The 15,165-nt window shown below is 36.3% G+C and overlaps 1 pseudogene; it reads left to right on the forward strand.

Annotated features, from left to right (window-relative positions):
• Positions 1 to 282: 282 nt before the first annotated feature.
• LOC124994189 (gap junction alpha-9 protein-like) lies at positions 283 to 11,700 on the forward strand (annotated as a pseudogene).
• Positions 11,701 to 15,165: the final 3,465 nt, after the last annotated feature.

The raw sequence follows: 15,165 nt of genomic DNA on the forward strand, positions 1-15,165 counted from the left end.
TATATACATGTCTCCTCTAGGTATCTTTTTTTTTTGCACTGTAATGTCTAAACATAAACTTAAGTTATTTTAAATTACTCAAATCTAAAATATGGTCTTTGTGGTAGATTATTACTGCTACCTAGGGAAAAAAGTAAAACAATCAGCACATGGAAAGAGTGACGATTTGTTCATATTTTGGTCATAGGTTTGGTTTAAGAAACAGTGCTCCCTTCAGAATGGAAGAATTTATCTGCCTCCTATTTGATGGGGTTCAGAGCTCAGTTGGCTGAATAAATAAGCATGGGGGACTGGAATCCCCTTGGAGGTATTCTGGAGGAAGTCCACATTCACTCCACCATGATTGGAAAGATTTGGCTCACCATATTATTCATATTTCGAATGCTTGTTCTGGGCGTAGCAGCTGAAAATGTCTGGAATGATGAGCAGTCTGGCTTCGTCTGCAATACACAACAACTGGGTTGCAGAAATATATGCTATGACCAGGCCTTTCCTATCTCCCTCATTAGATACTGGGTTCTGCAGGTGATATTTGTGTCTTCACCATCTCTGGTCTACATGGGCCATGCTTTATATCGACTGAGAGTTCTAGAGAAACAGAGGGAGAGGATGAAAGCTCAGTTAAGGAGAGAACTGGATGGGCTAGAGTTTGAAATACCTTCGAATCACAGGAGATTGGAGCTAGAGCTATGTCAGCTGGAACAAAGGAAACTAAACAAAGCTCCGCTCAGAGGAACCTTGCTTTGCACTTATGTGATACACATTATGTCCAAATATAATTGATTGTTTTGTCTCAAGACCAAGAGAAAAGATAATATTTCTATTTTTTATGCAATTCATAGGCACTGTTTCACTTTTCTTAAACATTCTAGAAATTTTCCACCCAGGTTTTAAAAAGATTAAAAGAGGGCTCTTGGAACAATATAAACTGAGGAATGAACACAATGAATTCTGTGTAAACAAGTCAAAACAAAGTCTAGCCAAATATCAGAGCACATCAGCAAACTCACTGAAGCAACTCCCTTCTGTGCCTGATTATAATCTGTTAGTGGAAAAGCAAACGCACAGAGTAACATACCCAAGTTTAAATTCATCTTCTGTATTTCAGGCAGATCCTGACAATCATGATATAAATGATGAGAAAAGCATTTTGGATGAACAGGAAACTAATGGGATGTACACACTTAGTACTACTTGTAGTCACCCTCAACACATCAGCTCAAATAATAACAAAGATGCTCATAAAATATTTGGAAAAGAAGTTAGTGGTAACCACTTACAGGAAAAAAGAGAGGTTGACAGCAAAAATAGCAAAAAGAACCATTATTCTAGAGATCACTGTTCTATTCCAGGTATTGTTATGGATACAGACAACCACATGGGACAGTCACCCCACACAACTTTCTCCTAGGCAGCAGGCTCCTGCACTTGGAAACCTCTGTGGCTTAGTGCTACCTGGGGTCACTCTGCAGAAGATTCAAACCAAGGTCACCTCCTATAGGTGACCAGGGCAGTTCAGAGAGGGCACCATCCGAAACCTTCCTCCTCCACAGGTAGACTTCCAACCAGCTGACATTCCAAACACTTCTGATTCTTTCCATCATTGACCCCAAGATAAGAGATGATCACAACTCTTAATCTGAGCAGTCTTCCTTGGGATAGAAATAATGTTTTAGTCAGTGTTTTCACTGCTGTGACTAAGAGATCTGACCAGAACAATTCTAGAGGAGGAAAAGTTTATTTGAGGGCATATGGTTTCAACGATCTCAGTCCAGAGAAGTTCAGTTCCATTCTTTGAGGTGAGGCTGAATATCATGGCAGGTGAGTGTGGCAGAGGGAAGCAGCTAACATCATGATCAGGAAGCAAAAAGACAGACTCCATTCTCCAGATACAAAATATATACCCCATAGCCACATTCCAGTGAACCACTTCTCCAGCCACACCTCACCTGCCTGCAGTTATCACTCAATTAATCCCTTCAGGGATTAATTCACTGATTATGTTAAGGCTGTAACACAACTATTTCTCCTCCAAATTTTCTTACATTGTCTCACACGTGAACTTTTGGGGGACACCACGTCTAAACCTTAACAAATAATGAGATATATTTTTAATGTTAATGCTGCTTTGGGACCATGATTGACACTTGCTGCACCCCCATCTATTGTTCACAGAAGTGAAAAAGGGCAAGTTAGGTCTCAAGGAGAAACAGTGCTGTGAACAGCAGCATCCCCAGTCCTAACCAGCTTCTCATACTGCTCTCCTCAGCCCTGATCCATGGCCATCAGGAGCAGCCCCCTTCCTAACTAGTCCATAGTCTCCATCTGCAGCTGCAGAAGTGGGAACTTAGCTTCCATTGGCTTCTTTCATCTAAGACCTAGCAATGAGAATAGCAGAGAATTAAACAACTGCTCCAACTACTTTACTTATTTAAGGAGCAGAGTTCAATATAACAATTTTTACTTAGATATTAAACTAAATAGAAGGTTTTCTTTGATTCATTGGACATCTGTGTAAAATCTAATCACAAGAAGAATCATAGTAACTTTTGCAAAAGGATATTATCATAACTGCTCTATAGAAAATCTCCACGTTTACAGTTTATACCCTTCCTTCCTAATATTCCCCAAATAATGAAGAAAAAAATAATAATAATAATTCCATGACCCTGTTTAAGGCACTCTTCTAATCACCTTACATATATTTAATCATATAATCCTCATAATTAAATTTTAAGGTAGGTCCTATTCTTATCCCCACTTCATAAAGTAAAACTAAGGCTCAGGAGGGGTTAACTAATGTTCCCAAGAGTGATCACAACAGTTATGGAGCTTAAATTCTAAGACAGGCACTGTGGCTCAAAATATAGTAATATGCAAATGTTATAATAATGTAAATTTTTATAAATGAGAAAGTTTTTAATGAAATATTTCCCAAGAAAAAATTGTGCATAGGCATCAAAGAATAGGGTAATTTTTAAATGGACAACATACAGATATGAAAATATATCATTGTTTAAATTTATTCATTAACATTATAGTCAAACTTGAAAATATTAGAGATGTCCTTAAGGATACCATTCCCTAGGACAGTTAAAATTTGTAGCTCAAAATATTCAAGTTTGTTTTTTTATCTGAAAAAATATGCACTTTTGTTCAAAGTTAACACAGTGCAAAAATAGAACATTAGTTTAAAACACGCACACTGAAATTTTCCTATATCCTATTAGATTATTTTTATTAAACATTGAGAAGATAAAATTATGGGAACATGCTACCATTAAACATACAATAACACATATATTGAAATATAAATCATGCTATTAGATCATATCAGCTGACCTAATCCAATAAATTGATTTCAGATATATTTTTTCTATAGTTTAGGCTTGAAAAGCTCATGGAGCTAATACACACCATACTCAAAAGGAAAACAAAAGTAGAAATTCTCTGTGTTAAAGATGAACATAGATTTTTATACAAAAATTAAATAATTTTAAAGATTTTATCTACAGCAAATCAGTTTCTTTTAAAAGATTAATATCAAAGAATAGCTAAGCAAATGTAACAAACTATAAAATTAAATCCAAAATATGCAGTGCTTGAAATCACAACCATGTTTCCATATTACATTTGAAATTAAAACATTTTAACAAGGTAATGATAATATTTGCTAGCTTATAATCTAACTTAAGCACTTTAATAGTCAAACCACCAGAATTTCTAAGAAAGCAATTCTGTACCTTAACGATATCACTGGTAGTTCAGAAACATCAAAGTCTCAAATGCATTCACAGCAATAAAAAAGTTGGAATTTACATATTATTTCTGTGCTGTGCTGGAGACTGTACTGAGAATGTTTACCTAATATTACCTAGTTCAGACTATTTACTTTTCTTTTTTTTTTTTTTTTTTTTTTTTTTTTTTTGCGGTGCTGGGGATTGAACGCAGGGCCTTGTACTTGTGAGGCAAACACTCTACCAACTGAGCTATATCCCCAGCCCATTATTTACCTTTTTTATGTAGAACATAAAGTCTGTTTGTTGCCCAGTTTAAAAATACTCCTAAGGAACAAAGCACTGTGATCTCATCAATGTAAAATATTTGCTCTTCATTTAAATTTAGGTTGAAATTAATCGAAAGTAGCAGATCAATCATCCAAATCAGTTCAAGTACAACTAAAGAAGGTTGCATGAGATTTGTTATGTGACATGAAGTCATGATAGGACACATGCAAAAGCTCTCCCTCAGTCCCCTGAGAGGCCTGCAGGATGACAGCAAGAATTTTGAAAGGTAAGCTCCTGCCCTCTCCAGCCTTTCCAGCAGGCATCATTATCTGTCTGTTGTATCAGATCTACCCTGCTCCTCAGCCAGTCTTGATTCAGGAGTAGAAGGATAATAACAACCTCATCCCCATCAACCTAATGTGATTGTCACTGTGTGAGACAGGAGTCCTCGCAAGCTGCTTTTAGGTTGAAAATTTCCCTAGAATTTCCTTTTTCCTCCCCTTCAACAATCTATGAACTCCATTTTTGGTACTGTTTTGGTTTCCTTACCTAATGGAGGTAATAATAATATAGCTAATATTTGTTAAGTGTCAACTATATACCAGGCATTTTTTGTAGCATTTAACATTTATTAACCCTATGAAATTCTCCAAACAACCCTATAAAATCACTATTGTCATGCCATTTTAAAGAAAAGGATACAGAGGGCAGAGAGCTTAAATAAGTTGCTCAAAATTGAAATGGAAAAGAACCAAAGTAATGCCATTTTGTTCTGACCTGACTTCATCGTATACTTGCTTATAATGTTTTCCTTTGAGCCTCCTGAAGTTGCATCTATGTTGATAGTACAGCAGGACCTTCCCACATCCCTGACTATGGCCCTGATGTATAACAAATGACTGTGAAAAGTATAATCAAAACATTCTCTACAGGAAGCAAAAGATCATTTCAATAAAGAGTTAGAGATATTGAAAAAAAATAAACAAAAATCCTTGAAATGAAGGAAACAATAACCCAAATTAAAAGCTCCATAGAAAGCATAACCAATGGGATAGAACACCTGGAAGACAGAACCTCAGATATTGAAGAAAAAATATTTAATCTTGAAAACAAAGTTGACCAGAGAAGATGGTAAGAAATCATGAACAGAATCTACAAGAATTATGGGATATCATGAAAAGGCCAAATTTAAGAATTATTGGGATTGAGGAAGGCTTAGAGAAATAAACCAAAGGAATGAACAACCTATTCAATGAAATACTATCAGAAAATTTCCCAAATCTAAAGAATGAAATGGACAATCAAGTACAAGAGACTTATAGGACTCCAAATACACAAAATTACAATAGAACCACAAAAAGGCACAATATAATGAAAACACATAACATACAAAATAGACAGAATTTTATAGGTCGTGAGAGAAAAGATTCAAATTACATTCAGGGGAAAACCAATATAGATTACAGCAGATTTTTCAACCCAGACCCTAAAAGCTAGAAAGGGCCTGGAACAACATTTTTCAAGATCTGAAAGAAAATGGATGCCAACCAAGAATCTTATACCCAGCAAAACTTACCTTCAGATTTGACGATGAAATAAAATCATTCCACAATAAACAAAAGCTAAAAGAATTTACAAAAAGAAAGCCGGCATACAGAACATTCTCAGCAAAATATTCCATGAGAAAGAGATGAAAAAAACAATGTAAATCATCAAAGGGAGGAACTACACTAAAGGAACAGCCAAATAAAGGAGAAACCAAGTTGTGTCAAAAAAAAAAAAAAAAAAAAAAAAAAAGAGCCAAATGACCAGGAATACAAATCATACCTCAATAATAATCCTGAATGTTAATGGCCTGAATTCATCAATCAAAAGACATAGATTGGCAGATTGGATTAAAAAGAAAAATCCAACAATTTGCTGCCTGCAAGAGACTCAACTTATAGAAAGAGATACCCACAGACTAAAGGTGAAAGAATGGGAAAAAAAGTACCATGCACATGGACACAGCAAAAAAGCTGGAGTATCCATCCTCATATCAGATAATGTGAACTTCAAGCCAAAGTTAGTCAGAAGGGATAAAGAAGGACATTTCATACTGCTTTAGGGAAACATAAATCAGCAAGATATAACAATCATAAATATTTATGCCCCAGACAGTGGCTCATCCATATACATCAAACAAATCCTTCACAATTCCAGAAATCAAATAGACCACAACACAATAATACTAGGTGATTTTAACACACCTCTGTCACCACTGGACAAATCTTCCAAACAAAAATTGAACAAAGATCTCAATAACACAATCAATAATTTAGACTTAACAGACATATGGAGAATATACCATCTAACAAAGAGCGAATACACTTCCTTCATAGCAGCACATGGATCCTTCTCTAAAATAGACCATATTTTATGCCACAAAGCTAATGTTAGCAAGTACAAGAAGATAGAGATACTACCTTGTATTCTATCAGACAATAATGGATTGAAATTAGAAATAAATGACAAAATAAAACACAGAAACTGCTCCAACACCTAGAAATTAAATAATACACTATTGTATGATGAATGGATAACAGAAGACATCAGGAAGGAAATTAAAAAATTCTTAGAGGTAAATGAGAACAAAGAAACATCATATCAAAATCTTTGGGACACTATGAAAGTAGTACTTACAGGAGAATTTATTTCATGCAGTGCTTTCAAAAAAAGAAGAAAAAATCAACAACTAAATGACCTAACACTACAGCTCGAAGCCCTAGAAAAAGAAGAACAGACCAACACCAAAAGTAGTAGAAGACAGGAAATAGTTAAAATCAGAACTGAAATCAGTGAAATTGAATGAAACAATCGAAAAAATTGACAAAATAAATAGTTGGTTCGTTGAAAAAATAAACAATATTGATAAACCCTTAACCACAATAATAGAGAGAGAAAACTCAAATTACTAAAATTCAGAATGAACAAGGAAATATCACAACAGACACCACTGAAATACAAAACATAATTAGAAGCTATTTTGAAAATCTATACTCCAACAAAATAGAAAATCTTGAAGACATCAACAGGTTTCTAGAGACATATGAATTACCTAAACTGAACCTGGAGGACATACACAATTTAAATAGATCAATTGCAAGTAATGAAATGGAAGAGGTCATCAAAGCCTACCAACAAAGAAAAGTGCGGGACCAGATGGGTTCTCAGTCGAGTTCTAAAAACCTTTAAAGAAGAGCCCATTCCAATACTCCTCAAAGTATTCCATGAAATAGAAGAGGAGGGAACCCTCCCAAACTCATTCTATGAAGCCAATATCACCCTGATACCTAAACCAGACAGAGACACATGAGGAAAGAAAATTTCAGACCAATATTCTTAATGAATGTCGACGCAAAAATTCTCAACAGAATTTTAGCAAATCGCATACAAAAATATATTAAAAGAATAGTGCACCACAATCAAGTGGGTTTTATCCCAGGGATGCAAGGTTGGTTCAACATCAGGAAATCAATATATGTCATTCACCATATCAACAGACTTAAAGTTAAGAATCACATGATTATTTCAATAGATGAAGAAAAAGCATTCGATAAAATACAGCATCCCTTCATGCTCAAAACACTAGAAAAAATTGGGGTAGTGGAAACATTCCTTAACATTGGAAAGGCCATCTATGCTAAGCCCATAGCCAATATCATTCTAAATGGTGAAAAACTGAAAGCATTCCCCCTAAAAACTGGAACAAGGCACCACTTCTTTCACCACTTCTATTCAATATTGTCCTTGAAACTCTAGCCAGAGCAATTAGACAGACCAAAGAAATTAAAGGGATACGAATAGGAAAAGAAGAACTCAAACGATCCCTATTTGCTGATGACATGATTATATATTTAGAGGAACCAGGAAATTCCACCAGAAAACTTTTAGAACTCATAAGTGAACTCAGTGAAGTAGCAGGATATAAGATCAATGCTCATAAATCCAATGCATTTTTATACATAAGTGATGAATCTTCAGAAAGAGAGTTAGGAAAACTACCCCATTCACAATAGCATCAAAAAAAAATAAAATACTTGGGAATGAATCTAACAAAAGAGGTGAAAGACATCTAAAATGAGAAATACAGAACACTAACAAAAGAAATTAAAGAAAACCTTAGAAGATGGAAAGATCTTCCATGTTCTTGGATAGGCAGAACTAATATTGTCAAAATGACCATACTACCAAAAGTGCTATACAGATTCAATGCAATTCCAATTAAAATCCCAATGATGTACCTTACAGAAATAGATCAAGAAATTATGAAATTCATTGGAAGAATAAGAAACCCAGAAGAGCTAAAGCAATCCTTAGCAGGAAGAGTGAAGCAGAGGTTACCGCAATACCAGACCTTCAACTATACGACAAAGCAATAGTAACAAAAACAGCATGGTATTGGCACCAAAATCGACAGGTAGATTAATGGTACAGAATAGAGGACACAGGCACAAACCCAAATAAATACAATTTTCTCATACTAGACAAAGGGGCCAAAAATATGCAATGGAGAAAAGATAGCCTCTTCAACAAATGGTGCTGGGAAAACTGGAAAACCATATGCAACAGAATGAAACTAAACCCCCATCTTTCACCCTGCACAAAAATCAACTCACAATGGATCAAGGACCTTGAAATCAGCCCAGAGACCCTGCATCTTATAGAAGAAAAAGTAGGTCCAAATCTTCAACATGTCAGCTTTGGATCAGACTTCCTTAACAGGACTCCCATAGCACAAGACATAAAAGCAAGACTCAATAACTAGGATAGATTCAAACTAAATAGCTTTCTCTCAGCAAAAAAAAAACTATCAGCAATGGGAAGAGAGAACCTACAGAGTGGGAGAAAATCTTTGCCACTCATACTTCAGATAGAGCACTAATCTCCAGAATCTATAAAGGACTCAAAAAACTCTACACAAGAATATAAATAACCCAATCAACAAATGGGCTAAGGAAATGAACAGACACTTCACAGAAGAAGATATACAAGCAATCAATATATATATATATATATATATATATATATATATGTATGAAAAAATATTCAACATCTTTAGTAATAAGAGAAATGCAAATCAAAACTACCTTAAGATTCCATCTCACCCCAATTAGAATGGCGATTATCAAGAATACTAGCAAGAATAGGGGTTGGTGAGGATGTGGGAAAAAAGTTACACTCATACGTTGCTAGTGGGGTTGCAAATTAGTGCAGCTGCTCTGGAAAGCAGTGTGTAGATTCCTTAGAAAACTTGGAATGGAACCACCATTTGACCCAGTTATCCCACTCATTGGCCTATACCCAAAGGACTTAAAATCTGCATACTACAGAGATACAGCCACATCTATATTCATAGCTGCTCAATTCACAGTAGCCTGATTGTGGAACCAACCTAGATGTCCTTCATTTGATGAATGGATAAAGAAACTGTGGTATATATATAAAATGGAATATTACTCAGCTATAAAGAAGAGTAAAATTATGGCATTTGTAGGTAAATGGATGGAGTTGGAGAATTTCATGCTAAGTGAGATAAGCCAATCTCAAAAAACCAAAGGACGAATGATTTCGCTGATAAGCAGATGTTGACACATAATGGGGAATGGGAGGGAGGAAAGAATGGAGGAAGGAGGGACTGTATATAGGTAGTAGAGGGGTGGGAGGGTGGGGGGGAAGAAAAAAAAATAACAGAATGAATCAAAAACTATTACCCTAGGTAAATGTATGATTATACAAATGGTATGCCTCTACTTCATGTACAGAGAAACAACATGTATCCCATTTGTTTACAATAAAAATGAATTAATAAAAAATACTATTCTCTTATGTAATCAAAATATCATCTCAACAAGGTCTTCTCTGACCTACATGAACCTCAACTGTCCTTGTGGTTTTGTGAATTTTGTCGTTATCAACTCTGTACTTCCAAAATTCAGGGATGGGTGTTCTTTGAGGCGTTAGCCTGCTCCCAGTCACTGCTTACCTGGCATGCTCATTAAAACATTTATTCCTTTCGATTTGGCTCAATATGCATGGTAGTTTGTAATTCTTGTGCACTCCATAATAAAAGTAACAGTAAGTAGAACAGCTGAGATTTGAACCCAGACAACTTGGCTGGAGGGACTATATTTCTAACTATTAGGCTATGCCCCATTAGGTGTGGAGCATTTCCTTAAACCCTTGTTTTGGGGTAAATGAAGTTATATCTCCATTTACACCTGTAATTAGCCTGGGATGGGGACTGAAATGCTATATGCAGCTCCTACACTGCCCACAAGCTAGGGTTCTGCTGTAAGTATGTATTGACGCAAAACTTTAATGGTATGTCCCATTTGATTTGGGGCATCAGCCATGAACCCACTTTTCTTATGGCTAGAATCAGCGTATTAACCCTCCTGATTAGAATAGCTGTGTGTGCAACCTCTTGGTAATGTCTGATAGCCTTTCAACTGTTTCGAGGCTGAGTTGTTACATCCCATTAATTTCTGCAACCACAATTCTACTCTGTTGGCATCCATTCCTCTCTCTCTCTCTCTGGGCCTCTTTGGTCATTTGAGTTACACAGTTGGGAATATCTGTACATTAAGATGCCAACTTGCACAAAAGATTGCAAGTATAGCACCAAAGGAAGAACACTGTGGCAAATGGCCCCAAGGAAACTACAAATGCCAAAGAAGTTTGCGGTAACAAAGGCAGGAGAGAAGTTAACGTGTGTTGAGTTATGCTCTACACATTGTTCTAGTTGAAATTATGCAAATGAGTTCTATAACCTATTATCCACAAGGAAAACTTTCAAAATGCAAGAGCTTTAGGAGGTAGAAGAGAATTAAAAAAAAAAAATGGGACTCAAGTGGGCCCATCATGGGGATTAAGTGGTGATAATAAGAAGTTACCACCTGCCACACTGTATATTAGGTATTTTAATTACGTGAAATCATTGAATCTTCAGAATAACTCTTTACGGCAGGTAGCATTAACTTAATTTTAAGGATAAAGTAACTAAGACTGCCGCTATGGTTTGGATGTGAGGTGTCCCCCAAAATTCACATGTGAGACAATGCAAGAAGGTTCAGAGGAAAAAATGATTGGGCTCTGAAAGTCTTAGCCTAGTCAGTGATTAACCCCTGATAGGGATTAACTGAGTGATAACTGAAGTGGTAGGATATGGTTGGAGGAGGTGGGAATTTAGGGCATGGCTTTGGGACATATATTTGTATCTGGCAAGTGGAGACTTCTCTCTCTGCTTTCTGATCACCATGTGAGCTGCTTCCTCTTCTGCCATGATGTTCAGCCTCACCTGGAGCCCCAAGGAATAGTGCTAGAATTCTAAGGACTGAGATGTCTGAAACCATGAGCCCTCACATAAACTTTTGCTCCTTTAAAATTGTTCTGGTCAGGTCTTCTAGTCCCAGCAGCAAAAAAGCTAAAACAACTGCCAAAGTTGTCACAGAATGAGGGTCAGCGTTATTAATGAAATCTTGATTTTATTGGTTAAAAGTCTATGACGCTTCTTATACTACAGGCTCATAATAAAACAAGACCAGGGCCAGTAACTGAAGATGAGGAGGAGACTTCAAACATCATAGAGACAGCATATTGGAAAGCCTTGCACCACCCAGGGCCACTGTGGGATCGAGCCAGCAAAAACTGAGACTGTAGCAGTGGTGTTGGACTAGAGCCAGCAGAAATAGCTACAAAAGGAAGACAAGAGCAGCTAGAGCCAGAAATGAGACCCCACCAGTACTGGCGGTGCTGACTGGAACTACATTGTGAGAAGGGGGTCATCAGCACCCTGTGGAGTCAGGGCAGAGATTATCACACCCAGGCCAAGAAAGGCAAGCATGTGTCCCAGGAAATCATTTCTCAGGCAAACATCACCTGGGAAACCATGCATAACTACTGTAGGCTTATCTGTGATGGAGTCAGGTTAGTTCTTCCCGTTTACTATTCATCCTGACTGCCCAGAATATTTCTTAGGAATCTGAGTCCATCCCATAAACTGCTTCTGGAGGGTATACTAGATCATATTCACTTCCCCCCTGAAAACACACTCATCATCATGGTAATGTCCAAAATTTTCAGGGAAGTCATTTTTTTTTCTCTAACAATGCCATTTAATACCATTGTGTTGTTTCATATCTGTCCTTTGTAACTCTTCACCTTCTACCCTTTTTCTCTTTCCCCACTCTGCCCAACCACTTGGAGAACACACACAATCAAGACTTGTTTTAAAATAGTTTCCTTTCATGGAGCTTTTCAATGATTTCATTAGAATTCGACACTTTGTTTTCATAACTGCATTTAGATAGATAATATTTTGGGCTAAATATGCCCTCCCAAAATTTATATACTGAATCCCTAATCCCAAATATATAAGAAGGGGGGAAACCTGGATAGGTACTTACACTTAGATGAGGTAATGAGGGTGGAACAGCCATAATGGGATTAGAGCTCTTATGAGAGGAAGAGATACCACGCTTCCTTGCTTCCTCTCTCTGCCATGTGAGGACACACCACAAGAAGGCAGCGGATTGAAAGCCAGCCAGGAAGAAGGTCCTCACCAAGAGCCGGATGCTGGCACCCTGAGGCTGACTTTGGACCTTCAGCATCCAGAATGGCAAAACTAAATTTCTGTAGTTTAAACAACCTAAACTAAGATAAATATAAGTAGATGATAGACATACAGACACATAAAAGCAATCATACTATTCTCAGTGCTTGGGACAGTCTGGAACACTGTTAAGTAGTAAACGTTGGTAGTAAAGAACAAAGGAAGGGGAAAAGAATGGAATAAGGATAGGAGAAGGAAAAGACAGAAAGAATATTTTAGCTAAGGCTTGATAGTTTTATAATCTCAGAAACGGTATTTAAAAACAAATTTGACAGCATTATGTGCAACAATGTTTTCAATGATCTTACCTGACACATATGAGTTCACCAGAAAAAAAAAAAAAAAAACTCATAAAACCTGAGTATCTTCTGGTTTTATTCAGTAACAATAAAAACAATATTATCCTTTGTATGTACCAGATACTATAATATGTACTTTATAAAATACCTCTTTAATCCTCACAAGTCTATGAGGCATATAATGTTAGTCCTTCCACATTGACTAAGAAATTAAGCAGAAGTTTGCATATAGCTAGTGCATTGTTGGCCAGTGAAAAAAGAGAGTAGAAACTCAGATGTTATGGTTTAGATGTGGTGTCCCTGAAAAACTCACACGTGAGACAATGCAAGGTTTGAAGGAGAAATGATTGGGTTGTGAGAGTTAACCCAATCAGTGATTTAATCCCCTAATAGGAATTAACTGAGTGGGAACTGAAGAGGTAGAGTGTGGCTGGAGGAGGTAGGAATCAGGGCATGGTTTGGGATATATATTTTGTATCAGGAGAGTGGAGTCTCAGTCTCTCTCTCCCTCTCTCTCTCTCTCTCTCTCTCTCTCAGCTTCCCTCTGCCACACTCTTTTGTCATAATGTTCCACCTCACCTCAAGCCCCAAGAAATGGAGTCGGCCTTCTATGGACTTGGAAACAATGAACCCTCAAATAAACTCTCCCTCCTCTACAGTTGTGTTAGTCCGGTCATTTAGTCACAGCAGCGAAAAAGATGACTAAGACATCAGACATTCTAATTCCAAAGCTTATGCCCATAAATTATGTTCACCTACTTGATCACTTTGTTTCTGACCTTCTCTAGATTTCACTGCTAAGAATGGTACATTCCATTTCTATTTTCTGTATGCCAGACTTTGTTTCCTTTACCTTCTTTTGCCAGCAGTTCATAAATTAACAACAGTACTTTAAATTGTGCTTTAAATATTTGAGGTGCTTCTTCGCTTAGAGCACATTCTTCTATTAAAAATATGCTAAGTTTTCAGTATCTAGCTAACATAACATTTTTCAAAAGTCTAGACTAGAAAAGCCACACTTTTTCAAGCATCTCCATAGAAGAATAAGAGGATGTGTTCATTTAACAGAAAAATGTAAATGATTCCATACATTAATAATATGCATTTATATCATAAATGTGTATAATAAAAATGGAGAAGTAAAGCATGCTAGAAAGATGTCATTCGTTCATTCAATTATTCAATGATCATGTAGAGTCTCTCTGATAGCTTGTGCTATATGCCATGGATCATTAATGAGAAGAGTAGGGAAAAATGTTAGGGAACCAGAGCAGAAATGAGGAGGTTGAGAAATCTAACCTATTCTCCACAACTTCTAGGATTCCCAGTTTTTTTTTTTTTTAATAGGAAGCACATGCTTGAGGCTACTGATGAATTAGTTGCTTCATAATATTTATGTGGTGATAAAAGCTGCTTCTGAACCAAGTGGATCTGAACCACCTCCTGTGTTTTATTGCTCTACTCAGAGTCTCACATTCTGAAAATTCTTACATTTGGTTGAAAGCATCCTTAGTCTTCTAGGATATTAAGAAAGGTTTATAACCACTTTATACTATTTCAACATTTTAAAACAGGAATCCAGACCAATGGTTATTTCATACCTCTTCAGCAAGGTGGTATTGTACAACTACCAAAAAGTCATAATTTACAAAATAATTACAAATAAAAAACTCATAAAATATTTGGAAAAGAAGTTAGTGGTAACTACTTACAGGAGAAAAGAGAGGTTGACAGCAAAGATAGCAAAAAGAACCAAGAGATAGTTAAAACAATTGTTATAAAAATAAATTAGAACAGTGTAATAATCCTTCTTTATATTAAAATTGAATCAGCTTCATATTAAAGAATGAGAATAGTGGTAGTTTTAAAGCTAAAAGACTCAAAAATGTAAAGAAAATTTGTAGGAAAGTCATATAAATAAGTATAGGTGTGTGTGTGTGTGTGTGTGTGTGTGTGTGTGTGTGTGTTGAAATTTTTCCTCCTGAAGAACTAAAGGTCAAAAAATAATTTATTAATTTTGCAGAGTCTTTAAAGAAAAGGATAACAGCAACCATTATCTAATTCCCTAAGTAACAGGATTAGCAGATCCATGGCATGGGCTCCGTTCTCTTTTTTTATCATCATCATAGAATATACCAATTGCCTGGCATATGCTATCACTGGGCAAATGCTTTACATATCTTACTTCATTTATTCAGAAACAATC

The sequence above is a fragment of the Sciurus carolinensis genome, chromosome 10 (genome assembly GCF_902686445.1).
Source record: "Sciurus carolinensis chromosome 10, mSciCar1.2, whole genome shotgun sequence".
NCBI classification, from domain to species: Eukaryota; Metazoa; Chordata; class Mammalia; order Rodentia; family Sciuridae; genus Sciurus; species Sciurus carolinensis.